This window comes from Manacus candei, unplaced genomic scaffold, assembly GCF_025592945.1.
Source record: "Manacus candei isolate 608988 ecotype Guabito, Panama unplaced genomic scaffold, ASM2559294v1 h1tg000061l, whole genome shotgun sequence".
NCBI classification, from domain to species: Eukaryota; Metazoa; Chordata; class Aves; order Passeriformes; family Pipridae; genus Manacus; species Manacus candei.
In genome coordinates this window covers 2765080-2777224 of record NW_026138109.1, presented here as the reverse complement: position 1 = coordinate 2777224, position 12145 = coordinate 2765080, and the positions used below count along the sequence as shown (strand labels likewise).

General features: G+C 37.0%; 1 protein-coding gene across 1 annotated transcript in view; it reads right to left on the bottom strand.

The window, feature by feature from the left end:
- The window catches only part of HCN1 (hyperpolarization activated cyclic nucleotide gated potassium channel 1), a 202429-nt gene that overhangs the window by 177825 nt on the left and 12459 nt on the right, over positions 1 to 12145 (bottom strand). The window lies entirely within an intron of this gene.

Sequence of the window (12145 nt, the reverse complement as noted above, 5' to 3'; positions counted from 1 at the left end):
CTCTTTGTGATGTTATATGGACAAAACTGATGTCTTATGCCAATCAGAAGCACTTTAGCAATGAAATAGTTTTTTTAAGATTTCTGTCCAAATGGAAAGCCAAATATCTAATAGATAATATATTAAATGTTAGTACCTCTTTGCAAATATACCATTACAGTGCTGGAATAAAATTACAGGAAGAGAAAAAAATAGAAACAATAATTAGATAACATCAAAACATTCATCCACTTTTTCAACCTTAATTGAACTTCCATGCATTTTTACAACCTCATAGTCTACCTTCTCTCAGAGCTAGCTTAGAAGTTTTAGTAAGAACAGTTGCAATTTGCATAGCATAAAATGTATACTGCATTTCACTATTTTGTTCCAGAAGTATCTAAAGGCTCCCCTTTAACTCTGTTAGAATGCTGCTAATTACACTTGATATAGATGGTAGAAAGCCAGACTCATAACTTTAAAATTTATTATAGAAACAGTGAGTAAACCCACTTCTTACACAGATTATCTATCCTGATGGAAGATTTCCAAGAGATGGTAGTATATACCCGATTTTAAGCAAGTTATGATAAATTCTAAATGTTAAATTGTCAAAGAAAGTTATTCAATAAAAGAACTGAAACTGGACTTGAGAAAGCCTAAACCCAATGCATAACCTCTTGTGGTGCCTGAGAACACGATCTGGTCAACTAAAATCGATCTGAAGAGGTACAGAAACAAACCAACAACAGTTGCCTCATTAGACTTTCTAGAAGAATAGAGGTAGCAATGGCTCCACGACTATCTCTGCTCTGCCCTTCCATTGCAACAGCACCTGGTGCAATGGACATGTGACGGACACACCACCAGCACATCACTTCAAGACTGACTTCCACGCCACTTCTATCATACTAACACCAACCTCCTGACATGTAACAAGGTTCATCTTGGTAAAGGTTTATGGCAATCAACAATAATGATAGTTTAGTTGGCCATTAAACGTTTCAGAATCGCGAGCCTAGTTTTGACAGACTTGCACAGAGCATATGGATTACATTAGATTTCAGAATTGCTTCTTGTATTCACCAGATGATCATAGAACCATAGAATGGTTTGGATTGGAAGGGACCTTAAACATCACCATACTCCTCTCACCCAGCCATGCACAGGGACATCTTCCACTAGACCAGGTTTTGCTCAGAGCTCCATCTGGCCTGCCTTGAACACCTCTAGGGATGGGGCAACCACAGCTTCGCTGGGAAATCTGTTCCAGTGCCTCACCACCCTCACAGCAAAGAACTTCCTCCTTATACCTAATCTAAATCTACTGTCTTCTAGTTTGAATCCATTCCTCCTCGTCCTACCCCTACTCACTTCCATAAAAAGTCCCTCTCAGTCTTTCTTGTAAGCTCCCTTCAGGTACTGGAAGGCCACAATTAGGTCATGCTGAAGCTAGGCTGAATAATCCCAAAGATCCAGGTTTATAAATTCCCTTTTTTCCATGTTAATCTGTGCAAATGCTTCTGAGTTTACAAATTGCTGATCTGAGAATATCAATAATTAAATGCAACAGTAATTAAATGCTAAAGGAAGAGTAACATAGGATTGAGAATGGCACAAGAATTCCCAGTTTTAAAACTGTTCATTCCAAGAGAAACCTAGAGAGATTAGGCTTAACTAGCATTTGAGAGAAGTGCTTGGCAAAGTACCTCTAACTGGTACTCAGAAACTGCATGAAATAGACTTTAAAAATAATTCCCTGTGTACCACAATGTGATTTGTGTCTTACACATTCTCAGTTTTGCAATAAATATGAATACTAAGTGCTAAAAATGTTTTTTTATTGAGGCTATATGTATTTTTGTTTAGCATATGATGGTATTCACCATATCTGGCTAAAATTTCCAAATTTCTTTTATCTTTTTAAATTCAAGTAACAACCTTCCCACTGTGCTAGATTCCTTTTCAGTAATCTGGAATTACCATACACAAGGAACCTCTAAATTCTTATATCACTGCTACTATGATTGACAGGTAGTTACCACAAATATTTTTACAATGCTATCAATCAAACTATTTCACAAAAGTGTCCTTGGAGAAAAAACATCTTCAAGGAATCTTGAAAATGGGTGGAAAACAAATAGGAAATAATCACAAGAGGTGTCCTGGTATCTGTGGCTGTCTCTGATGCAAAGCACTGCTAATTTCAGACTGACCTGTACCTTTCATCAGCACCAGGAGCAGTTACACAACAAAGGCCAACCAAAGCTGCACAACGACCAGCCACCCAGCCCACGAAAGAGATAATGCAGAACCAGGTGTTTTTAACCTACGGTAATCCGCGGTTTAAAGGATCATCTTGTACTGTGATTATGCAAAACACACATGAGTTCCTGATGTTGAATGTCAGCAAAAGTGGTAGCATTAGGGCTAAAATAATACTGAATGCTAAGGACTAAGAGATTGTACCACTTCTGTATTTTGATTTTATACCACAATATGGTGTAAGCTGATTAGTTACTAGGAAAAATCCGTATAATTTTTCATTTAGAAAAGCATCAGACATTTTCTTTTAGAAAAATGTTTCCAAGTGGCAAGAAGTTGGCCAGGTTATATTTCTTTTTCAGGTGAGAAAACTAGATGCAAACCCCTGTATTACCCTTCTTTGACCTGTGCAGAGAAAGTAATACAATGCGTTCCTTGCTTGCAGTTCAGAACATTCTATTATTCACATAACAAAGAGCAAGCTGTAAAGCTTCACAAGATAGTGCAAGGAGCTGCTGTTGAGACACAGAGATAGCCATTTGTTTCAAACTACTTTTAGCATTATTTATTTATTTTTGCTACCTCCCCCTAAAGAATGAGGGTTATGAATCTACAACTTACAGTCTCAAAGTTCCAAATTTACATAAGGTATTGGAAAATGTTGATGAAGAGTAAGAAAGAGGTAGCCTTATTACAAAAAAAATTACAAGAATGAGGATAAAAAAATGAGAGTCTGGGGGTAATAAGATCTTTCAAAGCTGAAAATGAGAAGCAAATACTGATTATGGCTCAGCTGAAGCTAACTCAGTGGATCTACAACTGGATGACATAAATAGAAGGTGCAGAGGTCAGCATTGCACTCCACTGAACTATTCCTGAAACTTTTTAAATGCTACAAAATGGCTCAGAGGTATACTATCTCCAAATAAAAAAAAAGTCTTCAAGTATTAAAGTATAGAAACAAATTTTAAAGCACATTTTTTTCAGAGCTTTAGAAAATTATTTTATACAGAAATATTAAAAAAATCACATTAGTTATTACTTTAGAATTCTCAAAAAAACTACTTGGATTCATAGCCGTCTTTCATTGATCTTTTCACTCATAATTTATTTACCATATTTTCAAAATATACGGTAATAACAGTGTTTATTCAGCTCTTGAACACAGTACTGAAGTATTGGTACTTTATTCACTGACACAGGCTGTCCTGGATAGGATGAACAACCTATCCAAAATAAGTGTCTATCTAAGCAGCAATAAATAATTGTTTAGTAATAATTAATCACTGTTTGTATTAAGCTTAATAATGTAAGGCACTATGAATTCTAACAGGCATTTTATTTTCCACTTTATATATCCAACCCAGAGAAAATTGAATCTTAAGGAAGGAAATTTCATCTCAAAGTTAATTCACTGCATAATTTGCCATACAAACAAATTCAAATTTGCTTGCTTCATTATTTCCCATTGCTGCCCATCAACAGCAAAGTCTCAATTTCCATGAATCAGTGTTGTTTGAGATATGATTATTTTTATGGTACACACAGACTGAACCAGCAGTTGTCAGTAGTCTCACAAACCACACAGCAGAGTGAATGGCAACTCTAAGGCATGGAGTGCCCTGACTTGAGGCTACAGAGCAGTCAAGACTTTTCTTTAGTTTAAGTTTTCTGAGTTTTGAGAAAGACTGTAAAAGTCTAATTTTTTATTAAAAAGAAGCAAATCATATCACTAAAACTTCATTAAATTCAGTCATAAATACTCATCAGCCACATTGTAAACTGGAAAATCTTTCAAAAAGATATCAATTCAGATTGCTTGTAAAATATCTTTGAAGCCAAACCTGATGCATCAGAGAGTAGGTTTTCTGATCTCACATTCACTCTGTACATTCAGAGAATGAAGAACTGTAAAAAAAATTTACAAGCTTTCCATAGAAAACTTGTTTCCTCTTTAGCTAAATATTTTGATTGACTAGCAGATGCTCAGTGAAATGAGCACTGACTTTTTTTTTTTCTCACCTTCAAACAGAGCTTTATTTCTTTTGCTTTCATGGATCATCGGTTCACCTAACAGAGAAATCAGTGTCCTATATAGAACAAAACAATCTCAGTAGAAATAATGTTATTTAAAATTTTATTATACTATGCTGTAACAAACACCGAACTCAGTATTATTATGTAAGAATTTGATTCTCATAGGGCATGACATCTTTATCTGGTTGTACAACTATATTCTTCTTCTAGTAAGAGGGAGTAAAGCTAGACGTGCCTGGAAACATCTGCAACATACAGATTATTACTAGGATGTGTTGGAAAGGTCAGAAGAATGAGTAAAGGACTATTTTTTTCAGATGACCCAATTCTTTTAATGGTTGCATAGGTGTCCATGCTTGAAAACTTTCTCAAAAATCATCAATAATTTTTTTTACAACCTTAAAATTAGGATATCCCCTTCTGATCAGCTATCCATTTTCATTCATAGAATAGAATAGAATCATAGAATCAAACTGGTTGGAAAAAACCTCCGAGATCATCATGATCCAACACCACCATGGTTACTAGACCATGGCACTAGTGCCACATTCAGTCTCATCTTAAAATCCTACAGGGATGGCAAATCCACCACTTCCCTGGGCAGCCCATTCCAGTACTAATTACTCTCTCTGTAAAAAATTTCTTCCTAATATCCAACCTAAACCTCCCCTGGCCAAGACAAGAGGACCATGCCCTCTTGTCTTACTGATAGTTGCCTGGGAGAAGAGACTGATGCCCACCTGGCAACAACCTCCTTTCAGGGAGTTGTAGAGAGTGATGAGGTCTCCCCTGAGCCTCCTCTTCTCCAGACTGAACAACCCCAGCTCCCTCAGCCTCTCCTCATAGGACCTGTGCTTGAGTCCCTTCACCAGCCTCATTGCTCTTCTCTGGACCTGCTCCAGCACCTCAATGTCCTTCCTGAACTGAGGGGCCCAGAACTGGACACAGCACTCCAGGTGTGGCCTCACCAGTGCTGAGTACAGGGCAAGAATCACTTCCCTGGTCCTGCTGGCCACACTGTTCCTGATCCAGGCCAGGATGCCATTGGCCTTCTTGGCCACCTGGGCACACTGCTGGCTCATGTTCAGCTTCCTGTCAATCCAAACTCCCAGCTCCCTCTGTCTGGCTGCTCTCCAGCCACTCTATCCCCAGCCTGTAGCACTGCATGGAGTTGTTGTGGCCAAAGTGCAGGACCCGACACTTGGCCTTCTTGAACCTCATCCTGTCAGAATCAGACCATCTCTCCAGCCTGTCCAGGTCCCTCTGCAGAGCTCTCCTGCCTTCCAGCAGATCAACACTCCCCCCCAATTTGGTGTCATCTGTAATTTTGCTAATGGTACATTTGATCCCCGCATCCAGATCATCAATAAAGATATTAAATAGAACTGGTATATTAAAAACAACACTGATCCCTGGGGACACCCCTAGTGACCGGCTGCCAACTGGATGCAGCACCGTTCACCACCACGCTCTGGGCCCGGCCCTCCAGCCAGTTCCTAACCCAGCACAGAGTGCCCCTGTCCAAGCCATAGGCTGCAGCTTTTCCAGGAGAATGCTGTGGGAGACGGTGTCAAAGGCTTTGCTGAAGTCTAGGTAGACACATCCACAGCCTTCCCCTCATCCACCAGGTGGGTCACTTGATCAGAAAAGGAGATCAGGTTGGTCAGACAGGACCTGCCCTTCCTAAACCCATGCTGGCTGGGTCTGATCCCTTGCCCATCCTGTAGGTGTTGTGTGATTGCACTTAGGATGATCTGCTCCATAACCTTGCCAGGCACTGAGGTCAGGCTGCCCATCTGTTTCTCTTTTACTAATATACACACCTAGAAAAAAACAAGCTTCTTCTGGGAAACAGGCATACAAATTAAATATTAAATTCATTCTATTTTAGCAAGAACTATGGCATTCAACACCTTCCATGGAGTAAATTGTTTAATGCTTGAAAATCCATTGTGAATTGCTTCAGTGATTTTGGGTCAGTAGCAATTTTTTTATTTTAAAATTTCCAAATTTGAAATTTATTGTACTCTATCTCTGTGATAGTAATACAAATGAATTAAAATGACTAGTGGAATGTCACTTTTTTATGTTGGTCTGTTTTGCAATAGCAAACAGGTTACTTGCAGTTGTATCATCCTTATGTATGGATAAAACTTTCCTCATCTGAATGTACCAAATTTCACAAAGCTTTAAGAAGATAAAACTTTGAGTTTGGTATTTTGTTTTGCTTTTAAAGAATAAACTATTCCCCTGAATTTGTTGATTTGTATGTTTTATGTTCCTCTATTTCCACTCTGACAGCTTTAAGCTTATGCTAACAAAACACAACAAAGGAAACTTTCCAAGGCTGAAACTTTCATGGCTCACCTCTTTCAATTGCAAAGCACAGTCTACAGTAGAGTTCTGACAGTATATCCTACGTGTCAAGTGATGAGGCTGAAGGGCAGAAATATTATTAAGTAGAAGCCTGTGACACTTTCTCAGGTGAAAATTTCATCAATGTTTGTTATTCTTTTCTAATTTAAAACATATCAAGCTTAATGAACACTCATTGACTTAGCTAGGAAACCTGCTGAAGCAGCAGAAAGGCTTTCTCTACCTGCCTGAGTCTGGTCAGTCTGGAATGAGGGAGAGGCTGATATTCTGAAAACTATGTCTCCCTGGTTGAACTAGGAGCAGTGGTGGACCTGGGAATCTTCCAGTTTAATGGTTTCATTCTGATTGAGATTAAAAGCAATTAAAAAATAACCTAATAATGAAGTTTTCGGACCACCAGAAATATTTTTTGATTTCAGAATAATACTGAAATCTGTTACTTCAAGGTTAGCCATATATACTTAAGAGATCCAATGTATGTCCCTTGCTGTTATTTTTAAAAATATTGATGCAATTTCCTACCTCAATAAGAGACTAATAAAATTCAGGAATATTGAGTTGTCTTTTTTATATAGACATAGAACGTATTTAAAATTACAAGCTTCCACAATTTCAAAAAGATTTAATGAGTTTTTTCAGTTTAGTTATAAACACACTTAGTGGTGATTTGCAATTTGTTGCTCAGTTGTGACTTTATGCAGATGATTAGATAAGGCAGATGATAAGATAAATGCATCTCTCAAGAGACCTGATCAGAACCCAGTGAAGCCAAAGAACAGTAATTTACTACTTTCAAAAGGCTTTGGTTATAGAGTTTGGTTAGGTTTAAAGCTTGAGTGCTTCAAATACTAGAAAACCAAATCACACTACTGTCCATGGAAAGGAACTACAAAACTAACTAATTAACTGACACTAAATATATATGTATGAGTAAATTCAACTAATATTTAATCAGTGGATATTTCATCAAAATATATTTGATTCTTGGTATGTATGCAGCAGCTTCCATATCTGAAGTTTTTATAGTATTTTACATGCATTACCAAATTCAGCCTCAGATTTCTGAGCAATAAAGGTACAGAAGTAAAGGTGCACTCACTGCATATAGGAGGGAAGGAAGGAGAGGACAAAGAGAAATTTATATAATAGGGCAATATTACTTAACAATGAGACTCCTCATTTTTAGCCTATAATCCCCTACCACAACTGCTTGAATACCTCTGATATTTGCAGTTGCTCTTCCTCCTGAGAAACTTATTAAACTAGTAGAAAGAATTAAAGCCTGACTTCTATTTAACCTTGGGCAAGAACAGTGCACCACTGCCAATGGAGCTCTGATAATACTCTTGCACTCCCTCATCTTTACGTAACTCCTTCTTTCTGAGCAACCTGATCTAGAGGGTGCATCCCTGCCCATGGCAAGGGGTTGGAACTAGATGATCTTTAAGGTCCCTTCCAGTGCAAGCCATTCTATGATTCTGTGCTTCTTCAGCCCCATTACTCACTGAAAAAGCAGGATAGTGCCCCAGTCCAGGTAGCTACCAGATATGAAAAAGTTCTGATGGAGAGTCAGGGTTCACAACTATGTTTTCTCAGGGTAAGTGCTGATTTTGTCTTTGGTAGTATAGCTTCCTCCACTTTGCCTCCTCATTCAAACCACCACAGAAACCACTGCCTCTCAGAATCAGGCAAGATTTTGTGTAGGGACTGTAACTGATTTGTTTCAGTTTCATGTTACCAACCCTTAAACCAACTACGAAGTGCCACATACTGATTATTTAAGTATCAGCAAATTTCTGTAGTGGATCACTGTAAAATAGGCATTCACATTCTCAAACTAGAAATGACCATTTTAAAGGTATGGGAAAAAAAGTTTGAAAGAGACAGATCTAAAAATATTTCAGCTGCAAAATAATCTTGGATCTCATGGTGAAACACTTGCATTAATTAAGAATTTTGTAGTGACAGTAATTTTAAGAGTGCCATTTAGAAACATGACAGTTAGGATGCCTCCATACTAAAAATTCAGAGGCTTAAATTGGAAGAAGCCTTCTGTAATTCTTCTCAACAAAGAATCTTGTGAAAATGAAGGTAATATCCCCTCCCAAAAATTAGAAAGCCAGGCAGTATCATCTAATATTCTCCCTTAATAGATTTTTTTAACCAATTCAGTCTCTCAATTATCAGTATAGTCTTTAAAATTTCTGCTAATGGGAAAAATTCTATTTTCTCTACTTTTCAGAGAAGAAGATGATGGGGAAGACATCATTCGTAGCTATTGATAGACCTCAGACATAGGGTTTGGTGAGGAGACTGGCTGTGACTACCAAATGAGGTGGGACAATTATTTTTTTTGAGATTATTACCTCTGCCAAAAAAAAACCCAAACCCCAAACTAAACCAAAACAAGGCTAGGACCATCAACTTGGATTTGACATACAAACTACTGCCAACAATTTTATTCTGAAAATCAGAGGTAAAATTGGCTTTGTGTGTGTAACAGTACAAAGACACAGGACATTCAGACAAGCAGCTTCAAACTAGAACTTGGGGTACCATTTCTTGAATAAGTGCATTGAAGGTAAGAATGGGCACTGTGTTTAAACTGAAAAAAAAAAAAAAGTAGTCTTCAAATTCACAAAGTGAAAAATTAGAGATATGAAAAAGTGTAAAAAATTATAGATAGATATGAAACAAGTTGATGTACTCCTACATTACAAGTGAAAACAAATATACATGACTTAATATTTACACTCATTCTATGTATCTACATGTAGATGTAGAAGATTCCGACCAAGTAATAGCATAAATATATCAATTTTTATTATTATTCCCTTATTTATGGCTGACCTTTGTCTACAGAGCATATGTTTCCTTGAATATAAAAATAAGTACTGAGATTTCAACCCTTTAAAAAAAGTGAAAATACCATTTTAAGAACCAGTAAGTTGTTTTATTACAATCCATGAATATCACATTGCAGTAAACAATTTGCTTCAAATGGTAGTAAATCTAATTTATATATTTAAAAAATATATTAATAACTTGTTCTGAAAATAACATCAGAAACTGATGAGTCAGTGTTCAAATCAAATCAAGATGATAATTTTACTTATTTTTACTTACACTTGCCTAAAAAGGATTCAAATACATTTCAGACGCTTTTTAGAACAGCAAAGGAAAAAGAAAGATCAAGTTCACAACAGAGCAACATGGTAAATAATTAGGGTCATGTCACATGCATCCACCTTTTACAAAACAGCTTAATACCTAGAGCTCTCATCAACACCTATGAACACCCACTGGACTTTCCTCATCTGTTTGTGGGCAGCTGAGCCCAGGATCTCCCACACCTCAGGGAATTCACTACCACCAAGCCATACTGTGCCTCTTGAAGCAATGTGTGCTGCTGACATGTCCTCTCTCCCTAAACAAATACAAACTACAGCAGGAACCAAAACCTTCCTCCCGGGTAAGGCAATCACTATACTGGAGAGGTGTTGTCAGTTCTTTGCTCTGTCAAAGCAGAACAGCTCTGAGAGGTGACATTGCTATTGGAAGTGTCCATACCAGCAGTGCTATGCAAGGTAAATGTACAGGTCCAAATCTTCTCCAGCAGAAGACAAAAATTACTGTACACTTTGAACATCCATGCTGAACAGTTTTAATTCCCGAGCAAATGGAGGCAGAAGACATTCAGGTACACACTTGAATATGGCTTTAGTATGATTATGGATTTGTTATTTTATTAATTTCTTTAACTGAATTAATCATATTCATTTATCTAAAACATCAATTAATTTAAAATAAAATGCGCACATCACATAAGAAATGAAAGAAGTGATCTTCGGCATGCTTCGACATACCTTTCCCCATGTGCATTTATTACGAACACCTTTTAAAGGGGGATGCACCCCATTTTTCTAATTACTCAGCTTGTATTCATAACTCTCTGCTAGTCATTTGCCTTCCACAGTATTTAAACATATGCAACGTTAATTTTAAAATTGCTTTAAAACTTCCCAGTTTGCATACTGCACATTCCAGTGTTACCATCCTTTTGACAGCATAGCTCTCCGCCTGTGTTGCCAAAACAAATCAGCTAATTATGCAGCTAGACAGAGCAGTGATCAGATAGACCTCATATTCACTTGTTTAAAACAAAAAGGAAAACCCAGAAAAGTGAGCAAAGTAAACAAGAAAGAGCATACATTATGCTCAGAGATGTTCTAGTTACCGGCCTAGGTAACTGTGATCTTGCTGGTTCTACCTCTGCTCCTCTCATTGTCTTTTCATGCTGTTTACCCTCTAATGCTACAGCAAGCTCCACACAAGCTGGCCTGAGCAAAGCCTCCATTCTGCTACTGGGAGCAGCTCATCAAAGGGTGCAGGTTTGGAACACAACCCAAGTTTCTGGGGATGTAAAATCTGTCTCTGACATTTATGAACGTTGGTCAGTGTAATGGAATGCAATTGCTGAATGGTCTTTTTTGCAACATAATTCAAAATAAGGAAACAAAGAGGGGCTTTTTTTCAATTAAGTGGCTTTGGTTATCCTTAAAAAAAGCAAATAAAAAATTCCTAATTAAAAAAAATGGTCTATGCGAACTTACTGGATAAATTGTTTTTTGATCTGCAAAACAGGAGATAGCCTGCAATATCAAGCACTCCAGCAGATTGCCTTTACATGCAATGACACCTTTTCTACTTCCTGTACACCTTTGCCAGCACTACAGCAGGTAATTTCCATTGCTTTGTTGCAATTAAAAAATGAGGGGTTATTACATTTTGTCACGCAACAATGAAATAGATGGTCAAGATCCACTTCTAAAAACAGTATGTATTAAATTTACAAACCATGTGTAGAAAGTATTTATTAAATTACAGCAGATTATTTGCTTGAAACATATTTATTAAATATTTTGTTTTAATTTAGTCATATGAAATGGTCATTGAGCCAGTGGAAGATATTTGAAACCAAGACTTAGATCAATTTAAAATTCTATTCCATCTTCACTGAGACAGAATCATCTAAAGTTGTTATACAAAATACATATACAAGATAAAGGTTTTTTTCTTCCACAGTGTCTTTATTCATTTTTGTAAGAGAGAAAGTCACTTTAAGCTTCAGAATAACATGTCAGTTTTCAGCCTGAAAAACAAAAGATTGATAAAGATATTAAGATCTGAAAATTTATTCAAACTTAACCACAGGCTTTGTTATACGCTTCACTTATAAATATTTATCAGAAAAAAATAAAAGGGAATTCTTTAATAATCTGCTTCTCCATTTTATATTTTGGTAGAGTGTTTTGTTTTTAACAGATGACTTTGAAGTCTTTTCAGGCAAAAGTTCTTTTTCCAGTCTTTGAATGTTCAAATAAAGACATTCCATACTCCTTAACAATGGGCTGGTCTTGACATCAGCCACCCACCACAGGTTAAGGGTTACAGGGGAAAGTGTTTGCACGCAAGTAAAGTTGCCTAT